This window comes from Manis javanica, chromosome 5 (assembly GCF_040802235.1).
Source record: "Manis javanica isolate MJ-LG chromosome 5, MJ_LKY, whole genome shotgun sequence".
NCBI classification, from domain to species: Eukaryota; Metazoa; Chordata; class Mammalia; order Pholidota; family Manidae; genus Manis; species Manis javanica.
This window is the reverse complement of record NC_133160.1, coordinates 113,820,316-113,831,604: the sequence shown is the minus strand read 5'-3', so window position 1 is coordinate 113,831,604 and position 11,289 is coordinate 113,820,316.

Genomic DNA, 11,289 nt, shown 5'->3' with positions numbered 1-11,289 from the left:
GTGGTAAAACAGGCCCCTTCCCATGGATGCTCAGCCAGTTCTTATGGAGCTGTCATAGGCATGAAAGCAGGTAACAACTCCATTACACCAAGCTTGCCCGACCAAGATGGGGCACTTTAAACATGTGTAGGAAGAAAAAGCCTAATAATAATGTGTCAGTTAATAATAGTAGTTAAACAATGTATTAAATTATATTACTATATTAAATAATAATAAGTAGTTTACATATTATGTATATTGGAGTCCAAATCAGTATTTTTCCTACATTATAGCTTTTCCAAGTCAGATCATAATGCTTCAATTATTTAGTAACCTATCTACAATCTTTTACTCTCCTAAAATCCAACAATGCTCACCATTAGATCATCATATTTTGATTTTTGTCAGAAAGCATTGAGTCAGAAATAATGGTTGAAAAGCACTGATCAAATTGGGGGGAAAACTGTAAGAGGTATGATTTCCCCTCAATGGATCTCATCTTTGGCAGATGTAGAATGGACTACATTTACTGCACTAAAAGATCATAAATCAGTTTAAATCAACAAATACATTGTTTTGATATTGAGCAAGATACTGAATATTTACAGTAAAAAAGAAGGAACATAGTATTCATTAGGGACTTTGCACACCTGTGGACATTGTCTAATGTAATCCTGTGTCAGTTTCAGTGGTCATTATGCTCTGTCTACCTTACAGATGGGGAAACTGAGGTTCCAGGGTGCTAAATTCATTCATGCATGCTGAATCCCTCTTTGTATTCCATAATGAATAAGATGTCCCCTGCTCTCCAAGGATTTACAGTTTAGTAAGTGACAGAGGAGGTATTCTAACCAGATCCATTCCCCACCAGAGTCCTTGATCATTTCCCACCCAAGGGACTAGTATCTGATGTAAGTATAACCCAGCTCTTAAGACTTCCACACCTCCTCTAAAATGAGACCATCCACCCTTGCAAAGTCTCCCTCAGCTATTTTGGACAACTTCAAGGGTATCTGGCAGGAAGCCCAGAGAAAGCCCAGTCAGCTCCCAAGCACACCTGCCAGGCACTGTCCCTTTCTGCTGACTCCTGCCGCCCTGCTGAGCTGTTCTCTGCCAAAGGGAGTATTGTCTCTCCCCTCCACCCATTCTGATAGGCAGCAACACAGGCCCCCACTGTCACCCAGAGTTCTAGTGAAAACCTCTCCTTCATTTCCACTTGACCTCTGCTCTCCGTAGGAGTCAGGGGCAAGCCCACAGTGGCCTGCACTAGGGTGCTGCCTCAGAATCGCTGAGAATCACCCCTCTTGTCTTAATGCTCCATCAGCACCCTAACTTGTCCTTCCCTAGTGTCATAATAACAATGATAGCTTGTTCTCATCTAAACACTTACTGTGAGCCAGATATTATTCTAAGCACTTTATGTGGATTCACCATTGTACAGATGAGAAAACTAAGGGCCAAAAGTGTAGGAACTTGTCCAAGGTCATGCAGCTAGTAAGTGGTGGGGCAGAATTCAGATGCCAACAGTTGGCCTCCAAAGTCCATGTTCTTGACCACTTCCCCAGAGCCCTCACTTGCCAGAGATTCCTGGCGCATCTCCTCGGCCAGCCATCAGACAGGCCCATCTGTGTCTGACCCCAAGGTGGGACAACCTGAGGCTGAGGCAGGGCACCCACCACAGACGCAAGGTCCCTGCCTGCAGGAAGGTTTAGAGCGGAGCCAAAGGGGCCCACTCCCAGGCCACCTGGTCTTCCAGACTCGGAGCTGCATCTAGCTTCTGGCACTTCCAGCCAAGGTCATCCTCCTGACAGCCACCAGCTCAACAGCAGGGACTCCAGACTGACCCGTCCCTTGCCACCAGACCCACACGGCAGCTGCAGTGAGACAGTCCAGACCACTGTCTTGTTCCCACACTCACCATGTCTCCCTTGGCACTCAGACAGAATTCACAGCAGCAAGCCCTGCTGGTTGAAAATTTCAGGTCAGTCAGAAGCCAAGTGTTGTCAAGGTGGTGTGAGAGATAAAGGCCCGCTCCAGCCCATGCCCTGTAACCACTTTCTCAGGGAAAAAGAAAAACACTTTACCATGTATTCCTGGAATATATACTGCAATCTTAAAGTCTTACACAAATTTTGTGAGAGCAGGAAGAGAAAAGAGTAGGGGACTCACTGGCAGGTAACTCCTGAAATTCTGGGGTCTCCAGGAAGCTGCCACCCCCTCAGGCTGCAGCAGGGAGGCGGGGTACTCCTGAGCTCACAGAGAAGCACAGCTACCTCCACACCTGACAGCCTGGTGTCTGGAGAACGACTTTGCCTTCTCCGTCTTCCACATCTCACCTGAGAACCTCTCGTGGTCAAGCTCCAGCCAGAGCTGTACAGGAAAGAGGACTGCAAGAAACATGGGTCCTGGCTTCTCATCTGCATTGCAAAGGAGAGCTTAGAAAAGGATGGTATTGATGCTGAGCTGAAAATAAACAAATGAGCACAGTGCATGCCTCTCAACCCAGATGAGAACTTCCCAAAAGGGCAATTGCAACATCACATTATCTCTAAAACGACAAAACCATCCCTTACACAAGTCACCTTTCCCCTAGAAAGACAGTGTCCCATATGTCACCTTAGTTCTGGGAATATTCACTTAGTCCGGATTAAATCTTCCTTTGATATCCTATGACTTAAATGTCAAATTACAGAGTTAACCACTTTATATTAGATGGAGGAGCGATGGAGGAGAAAAAAGGCACTGATATGTATACCTATATACAGATAAAGCAAGGAAGAGGTATGCATAGTCACAAGAGATCCCCTTTGTGCCATAGGTCATGGGACCATGTTAGTGTCTATAACTTTCTTCCACTAGCCTTTGCACCTTCCTTTTGCCCTTAGCCAACATCTCATCTGGTCATAGTTTTTTACATGGCAGAGTGACTCAAACCTTCCATCAAAAGTGAGTAAAACTTGGGGGCTGGAAAAGAGACGGAGCTGCTGAACTGGATACTACTTCCACCATTTAAAATTTTTAAAGAGCAAACAAATGAACAAAAGAAAGAGTAGCTCACATTGCATATAATGTACCAAATATGCTCTTCCATCCCTACTTCCATTGATCTTTCCTCTTCCTCCCCCACTCTGCCAGCCCTCTCCCTGACCCCCAGCAAATAGGAGAAAATAGAGAAGGGGTTCAAAGTCACTCTCAGCATTTAGCTCACTGCATGCAGAGCCCTGGGTCATTCCACACTCTCTCCACCCACCAACTCCTCCCAGCTCCCCATCCCTGCCTGGGGTCCTCAGAGGAGCACAATGCATTCATCAGAGAGCCAGAACTTAATAAACTTACTCACTTTCAACATTGAAGTGCCAGGCCATTCCTCCCCCCACATCCCACCAATGCCCCCATCCCTTTCCTCCTATGGGGGAACTCCGGGCTGCAGATGGTTTTTCTGAGCTGTGATAACAAGCTCTGATAGGAGATGAGATCCAGTCACTGGTACAGGATGAGCACTCCGCACTCCCCAGTGGCCGTTCTCTCAGGTGCTGAGGTTCAGGGGCTATTTGAGAGGTTGTGCTGTCTCCTGAACATCAATTTCTGGCGAGCAGCCCTACTCATGGGGGTACAGCCTGGAGGCCCTTATTTTTCCTCTTCCAAGGGTTCCCAGCATTGCCTGGCTGTTGGCCTCTGCTTCTTGAGTGGAAAGGCTGGATTTTATGTCTCCCATAATCCAGTTTCAATGCTTCCACCAATTTGAGTAAATCCCTGAGCTAGCTTCCTGGGGACTGACATCCTGAGCTATCCCATTGAGCTAATAGGTAACTCTTCAGTAAAGAAAGAAAATCATCCTTCTCTAGCCTCCATGATCCCCTGGAAACTGAAGCAGCTGGTTCCCTAGAAAGTTAACAGGCTCTCAATCCAACCATAGGCAAAGCCATGAGCAAAGGTGAACTGGTAGGCTACGATTCTGCCAGCTTTCGACCCTTTCCCCTCAGTTCTTTCTCTAGCCTTAAGACACTAGCTATGAAAAGAGGGGAGCCAGTAGGAAATCCAGGCTGCTGCCAATGAGGGATGCATTTGTTCATGGAGCACCTCACTATTTACTGTGTTAGAGGCCCCATGGATTCCCCTAAGGAATGAACTGTGATGGAAATGTAGCATTGGGAATACATATTTCATTCATTCATTCATCATTCACAAAATATAAATGAATGCATATTCATTTATACATTCTAGATGTAAAAATAAGTGTAACAATAATGATCCTTAAGATAATGTTCACCCTCAGAATGTCTTTAATCTAATAATAAAACAGTCAAACCTGTGCTTCTGAGTGATGGGTGCCTGGCAGAGTAATGTGCAGGCCAAACTGGAAACACAGAGGAGGATGTAGTGAAAGATCTGAAGGTCTCCTGACAAGTTTATTTCCATCTTCCTTATTCCCAGACATCTCTCTCATCCTGTCCCCCTCTGTCTGCCTAATCAACTTCCTGGACTTGAACTTACCCCCTGGGCTGTTCCTTTGCAGATTCCTCCTTTGCCATCAATTTCAGATTTTATCTTGGAAATTTAATTTGTTTCTCTGAGGTGACCCATTTGAACCAGGGCTGCTGGCTTCTCCCCACCCTGGCCACACCCAGCACAGCCCTCTCTCTACCAGTGCTTGTCATGCCCAGTGATGCCCCAGCTAGAACATGGTAAGCAAAAATTTCAAATAAAATAAACAAACACATGTGTCTCTAGCTGCAGGTAGAAAACAGAAGAGTGAAGAGAGAGGGGAGAGAGAGACAGAGGGACAGAGGGGCAGAGACAGAAGGGGAAAAAGAGAAAATCATGGCTTCAACTTGCCACAATATCCTATGGTAATAATTTCCTAATGATCGCCAAAGAGCTACACTGGCTTTCCTGACTGTGTTCTCTGATGGAAGGGAGAAGGGGAGAAGGGAAATGACGTTTATTGAGCACTTGTTATGTGCCTACACCATCAGGAGGTATTGAGATATTTTTCGACCAGGAAATGAAGGCACAGAAAGGTTAAACAACCTTCCAGTGGAATACAGCCAGGAAAAGGCAGTCTCAGTTTCAACCCTACACCTTCTTTCTCCAAAGTCCATGTTCTAATATGATGCTGCTTCTCAAACTTTCATGTATATGCAAATCATCGGGGATCTTGTTAAAGTGCAGCTTCTGATTCATAAGTGGGGGTGGGGCCTGAGGTTCTGCATTTGTAATAAGCTCCCAGGTGGTGCTGATTCTAGCGGTTCCTGCTGTCGCCTGACTTTGAGCAGCAAGGCAATATAAAAAGCGGCTTTCTACTCATAATTCCAGGCAAACCCAAGGACCTGCCAGAGAGCAGTACTCGGTAAGGATAATAACACCACCTCTCACCCCAGGGCAGTATGTTTTTGGGTTTTTAGTTCTTGCCATGACTAGTGGAGTGACAGGCATTTCATATCTAGAAGTCAAGGATGCCACAAATCCTGCAATGTGTGAAATAATCCAAGTTGATTGTCTCAAGTTAGTCCCACAGAGCACAGAACTGTCCTGCCTAAAATGCTTACAACATCCTCATCAAGGAACAGTGTGGAGAGTGTGCACTGCCATCAGAGGCCACTCCTTGGCTGCCTTACCTCCGTCACTGGTTCTCAGTCACTAGAAACATCAGCTCTGCCCTCCAGCTGCTCTGCTCCCAATGGTCACAACTGACAGCTGATGTCCAGGATATCCCAGCACACACACGAGTGCGTGGTGATGTCCTGCCTCCTGTAACTCCAGCATGTCAGCAAGAAAGATGATCCAAGATGAGCCTCATCAGAGAGAGGTGTGTGTACATATTTCCAGGCTCCCCCAGAGAGCACACGGGTGCTGCTGTTACCCACACTTGGACATTTTAGGAAAGCAGGTAGGCCAGCTGATAAATTCATATCATTTTGCATTCCACAAGAATTTCAAAACATGTTTTTTGAGGAGATGGGAGAAGAGCTGACATCTACTAAAGCCCCTGCTATGTGTCAGGAACTGGATAGATGATTTACAAATATTATTTCACTGTATCTGTAACATGGAGTAGTCATTACAAACCCAGACTCTGGAGGTACAGTGTCTGGGTTGAATCTCAATTCATCAAATTACCAGTTGCATTACCTTGAAAAAAAATAACCTCTCAGTTCCTCAGTGTCTTCATCTGTAAAATGGGGGTCAGAATGGCACCTGCCTCATTAGGTGGCTATGAAAGTTAAATGAATTAATAGCTGCAGAGCAAAGACTGTAAAAGTGTATGCTTGCTAAACAAAATGCCCATGCAAGATAAATTATTTTTCCATATTTGACAGATGAGGAAACTCAGGCTTACCCGAGTTCACACAGCTACAGTGTGATAGAATCTGATCAATCACAATAAAAATTAATATTCACTGAGAACTTATATTATGTACCAGACACTGTTCTAAGTGATTTACTAGCATCAACTCAATTAATACTCACAACCACCCTAGAAGATAGGTATTATTATCCCCATCTTAGCAGATGAGGAAACTGACTTGCCCAAGGGTACATACTGGGCCAGTGGTGATGAATCCAGGAATTGAGCCCAGAGGGTTGGCTCTGGGGCCTGGCTGCTATAGTTGTAAATGTCATGCTTTATCCATTTCCTCACCTACCCGTATTGGTCATCTGCTGTATGTCCAGCACTGAACTAGGCACACAGGGATTAAAAATAATAAAAGTCACAATGCTTACTTTCAAATTAATAATTTTTTGCCATGTATTTATCTTCTTATAGGATTGATTATTGGCAGAAGTAGCATATGAAAAAAACTTGCAGTTCAGTCTCAGTTGTACAATTACTAACTTTGAAGATCCTGGGAGCGTGGTTTAATCTCCCTCAGTCTCAGGTACTCACTTTAAAAATATAGATGATGATACTTAGTTGGCAATGGTGTTTATAAAGACTAAATTAGATCTGTTATACATAGTGCTTGGTAACATTAACCCGCATCTCTTCTTTTCCTTTCCATTCTCAGGAGGAATGACAAACCAGAATTAGATATGCAAATATCGTTGACACATGATTTGCAATAAAGTTTCTGGATGACAGCCAAGAGTCCCATAGTTGACTCTTGAATTAGAGTTTTGTTCCTGAAAACCCATTTCAGATCATTAAAATGCCAAATACCAACCATGAAAAGAAAAACCTCTCACTTTGGAAATACACTTTGATAAACATGTATTTAATATGTAAAACATAATATAAATCTATATTTGAAAATATCTGGGCAATGGGGTGGGCATAGACTAATTGTTCAGTTTCCGAAAATGTGAGTCCAGTGAAGTGTGGATTGAAAATGCCTTCATTTCCTGGGAAGTTCCTTAATAATCAGAATCACCAGTTTTCAATGCTCTTAGAACCCTAGAAATATTCAATATTTACTTCACTTGGGGCAAAATTTTCCATTGATGAATTCCTGAGCATGAATGCTCAGTTCTAAGGGGCGGGTTTCAAAGGTGACTTCTCTTACAGTGATCTGCTCCCTTTTCAAAAACATGACCTATCTTGAACAGTAATCTTCATATCTGGAGACTTCAGCTAGCTTCTCCAGAGAAGCCTTCCATGTGTTTGTATCAGCCCCTTAAGTTTCCCCTGAAATCTGAAATTTGTCAGCTAATTATCTTTCTAAATGACTAAACCATCCTTTACTCCATTCACATTCTCTTTTTGATGCTCTCCCAAACTCTATTCTTACGTGTTTTAAGAAGTAACAATCACTACTTTGTTGATATTCCAAGAATTTATAGCTTATTCAGGAGCATGCTCTTTAACCAATAATGAATTTATATCATCAAAAGTTTTTTTCACCTTTTAAATCAGCACACCAGGTTGTCTCATCACTAATTATTTGCACTGACTTAAATCTATTCTAAAAGCACAACAGCTTTAGCTGTTAGATAGGCATAAATCCAAAGTTTGTCCATTGTGGTTGAAGTGCTATTTATGATAAGCCTATAAAGATTGAACTTCTGCAGTGAAGCTCTCCTAAGTCAGGTGGTTTCCAAACATTCTATTAATCACACATGATGTCTTTGCTCAAAATGGGGATTCTGGTTTCATAACTAATCCTACTAACATCACTTCTACCAGAACTAGAAAAAGATTCTGGGCCTAGTTTATTTTTGGCAGTAGGTAATTCCATGTTCCAGAGACAAGTTCTTTGCATAATCAAGTTTTAAAATGTCAGTAGCAGTTTGGAGGGCTATTGAAATTATTTCTGACTTTTGAAAAGGCTTCCCAATATCCTTAAGTTTGTTTAATCCTTCCTAATGAAGTCAGCTAAAAGCTGAAGTTTTTGTAATTTTGAAGAGAACCCTAACACAGGGCCATGGATGCTGAGTGCTGTGTCTACATATGTAGTCTGGAAATATGTAGTCCTGCATCCAGAGAAAATAGCTCATCCTTGGAAAAGTTGAAGTCACAAGCTTGAAAAGCTTAAGCAAACAAAGAGAAGTCATGAGGTATGTTTACAGTTCATTAATAAAAAAGCTATTTATACTTAACACATATCTGGCCCAATGTAATGAACTAGCCTTTCTAGGAATGCAGGAGTTTGGAAGACAAAATAGTGTCTTATCTGATGGTCCACAGGTCCAGAGGACTTCAAGATCTCCCCCTGTGCACCATGTGAAAGAAGAAGAAAGGGTGAAGGAGAGATGCCCCTGGTCTTGGTGACACACAAAAAGCAAGTCCAGCAATATCCATGCCAACATTCCACATTCTACAAATAAACACGTAAGAATATTTTCAGCCTTGGTAGTGATTTTTAGAATTCTAAATAAAGCTAGTGTACCATTTTGCATAAAAAATTTAGGCAACAAAAAATAAATCCCAGCTTTAAAAAACCACGGTATCCAAAACCAGGAATTCTATTATTCAATATGATAAATTTCATATATTTCTAGTGGGATACAATTTGGTACAAAACTGTCACAGGTCAGAAACATGAGAACCATACTCCCAGAAAGAGATCTGCGTGCAGGAGCTTTATTGGGGGGTGATTTGGGGAACAGCCCCTGAAAGGGAAGGAAGGAAACAGAACTGAGCAGTGGGTGAATCGGAATTGCAACACCACTACACCACAATGTCGGGAATGCTTGGGAGGGCTGGCGCTGAAGGGATCCTTCAGAGCCGTCTCAAATTGGGATGTTAATTGCATGCTCCCCTGTGCAGAACTTTGGGCAAGGCAGCTCTCTCCAGCCTATAGAAAGTCCCAGAAAAGGAACTCAGCTGAGAACGACCTACCAACAACACCCCCACCAGCTGGGGGAGCGAAGGACCCAACTCACAGGGAGACACAGCGGGCCCCTCTGCAGACAACTGCCTGCTGGGGTTGGATCCATTTGTTCAATAAAGTAAATTCCAGGAGAATCTCCTCCAGTGTTCTGTTTGGTTTCTTTTCTGGAGGGGATCTTAAAAGAGAAAGGCTCATGAGGGAAGCTACCACCCCTGCCAGCGTACTGGGTCCCGGGGCAGCAACAGACACTCACCCCACATGTCTGCCACCACCCTCCCTACAGACTCTTTGCCCCCAACCAGTGCTCCACTGGCCTGCGCTGCTTGGCTGCTGACAACACAGACACTTCCCTCTGGACCAGAGCGGCCAGGGGCCCCTGGTCACCATGACCTTCCCAGGCTGTGGTGCTGCCACATTTACCCTCAAAATTGGACAAATGGTTCCCAAGAGCACCACCTGAGTGCCAAATGTATACTTAGCCGCCCCTATGGAGTAATAGCACCTGTACCTCTGCCTGATGGTCAGGGTCACTTATTCCTGTCAGTGTGGTGACAACTTTCCTTGCATGCTGGTCTCTTGGGACAAGATCTTTGAAGCAATAAGCATGAGCTTAATCCTATTTATTACTTTCATAGGATCTGCATTACTTCGCTGACTTGTTGCCCCTCTAAGAACCAAGACTATAAAATGTCAGAATCCAGAGTTGCAAGAAGGTAAACACAAATTCCGTAAAAGGGCCACTGGGCTGATGGTAAGCAGGGTTATGGCTTTTTCTCCTCCTGCTTCCTGGATCCATGCCTTCTCTATCTCGAAAACACAGCACCATCTAATACTTAATGATTTGGGGTATATACTGTATCTTAGAGGACAGCATTCCAGCTGCATGCGTCTCCAAGACGGCACCTTGGCTGGACCTTCAACAGACCATCCCAGTGCTGTCAGTTCATCAGTCTGAGTGGTGGTGCATGTGATAGGACCATGGACACCATTCCATGTGCCCACTTCCCACTGCCTTTCCTATATAATGGCTCTCTTGATCAAATGCAATTTCATGTGGGAGCCCAGTTTAAGGATCAAACTCTTTCTAAGCCCTTGGTTAGTGGTGCTGGCCAGGGCCCCCCCAGCAGAAAAGGCAAACCCATGTTTGGAATAGGTGTCAAACCTAGCGTGGAAGGTCTGTCAGCCTGGACCTACTGCAGATCCCTTTTCTCCTCTGAGGCCCACAAATAGGTGGCAATCTGATGTGTCACCCATAAATGGGTTCAATCAATAGTCCCAGTGTGGTGTCCCAGAAATAAAAAATGCCTATCAAGTATCATGTTCTTCCCTGGCAGTGGAAAATGCAAGATGCAATAATCTGCCCCTAATAGTAGAGAATGTTCCAGTGTGCATCAGACCATTAGACTAGAACCTTCACTGAGGGTGTAGCCCCTGAATCTTCTTAGGACTTATGTGCCATACACATTGTACTAATTGGTTTTAATTTGCTGTTTTGCACAAAAAATTAGCACAAATATAACAGCTTAAGACAATCCCCATATATTACCTCACAGTCCTATAGGTCAGAACACCAGGCAGACTCAACTGGATTCTCTGGTTAGGGTCTCACAAAGTTAGGGTGTGGGCTACATACCATCCCAGTTCATAGCAGAGAAATGTTTAACAGTCACACCAGCACCACATGCCCCCGGCTGCGTCATACCTGCCAGCAGCAGATTGGACTTGCTGTCCAACAGTTTACAGAATACACTGAACAGAATGCAGTAAGTAGCCACTATTTGTACTTACAGCTCTCACTCTTCTAAAATTAAAGCCTTTGGCCTATTCGCTGCCAACCTTCCCATGTGAATAAAACAGTGAGTGATTCACATTTCAGTGGAACTGCTTTTTTTCACTATAGTCATGGCTAGTTTTCCTGCAGCACTAATTTCAATGCATGTTTTCCTATCTATATCATGACTTACAGTGGTATCTATGAACTAGTCAACAAAAACCTCCTGTATCATGTTTTCAGGAGTAAATAGAACAAAATATTGTC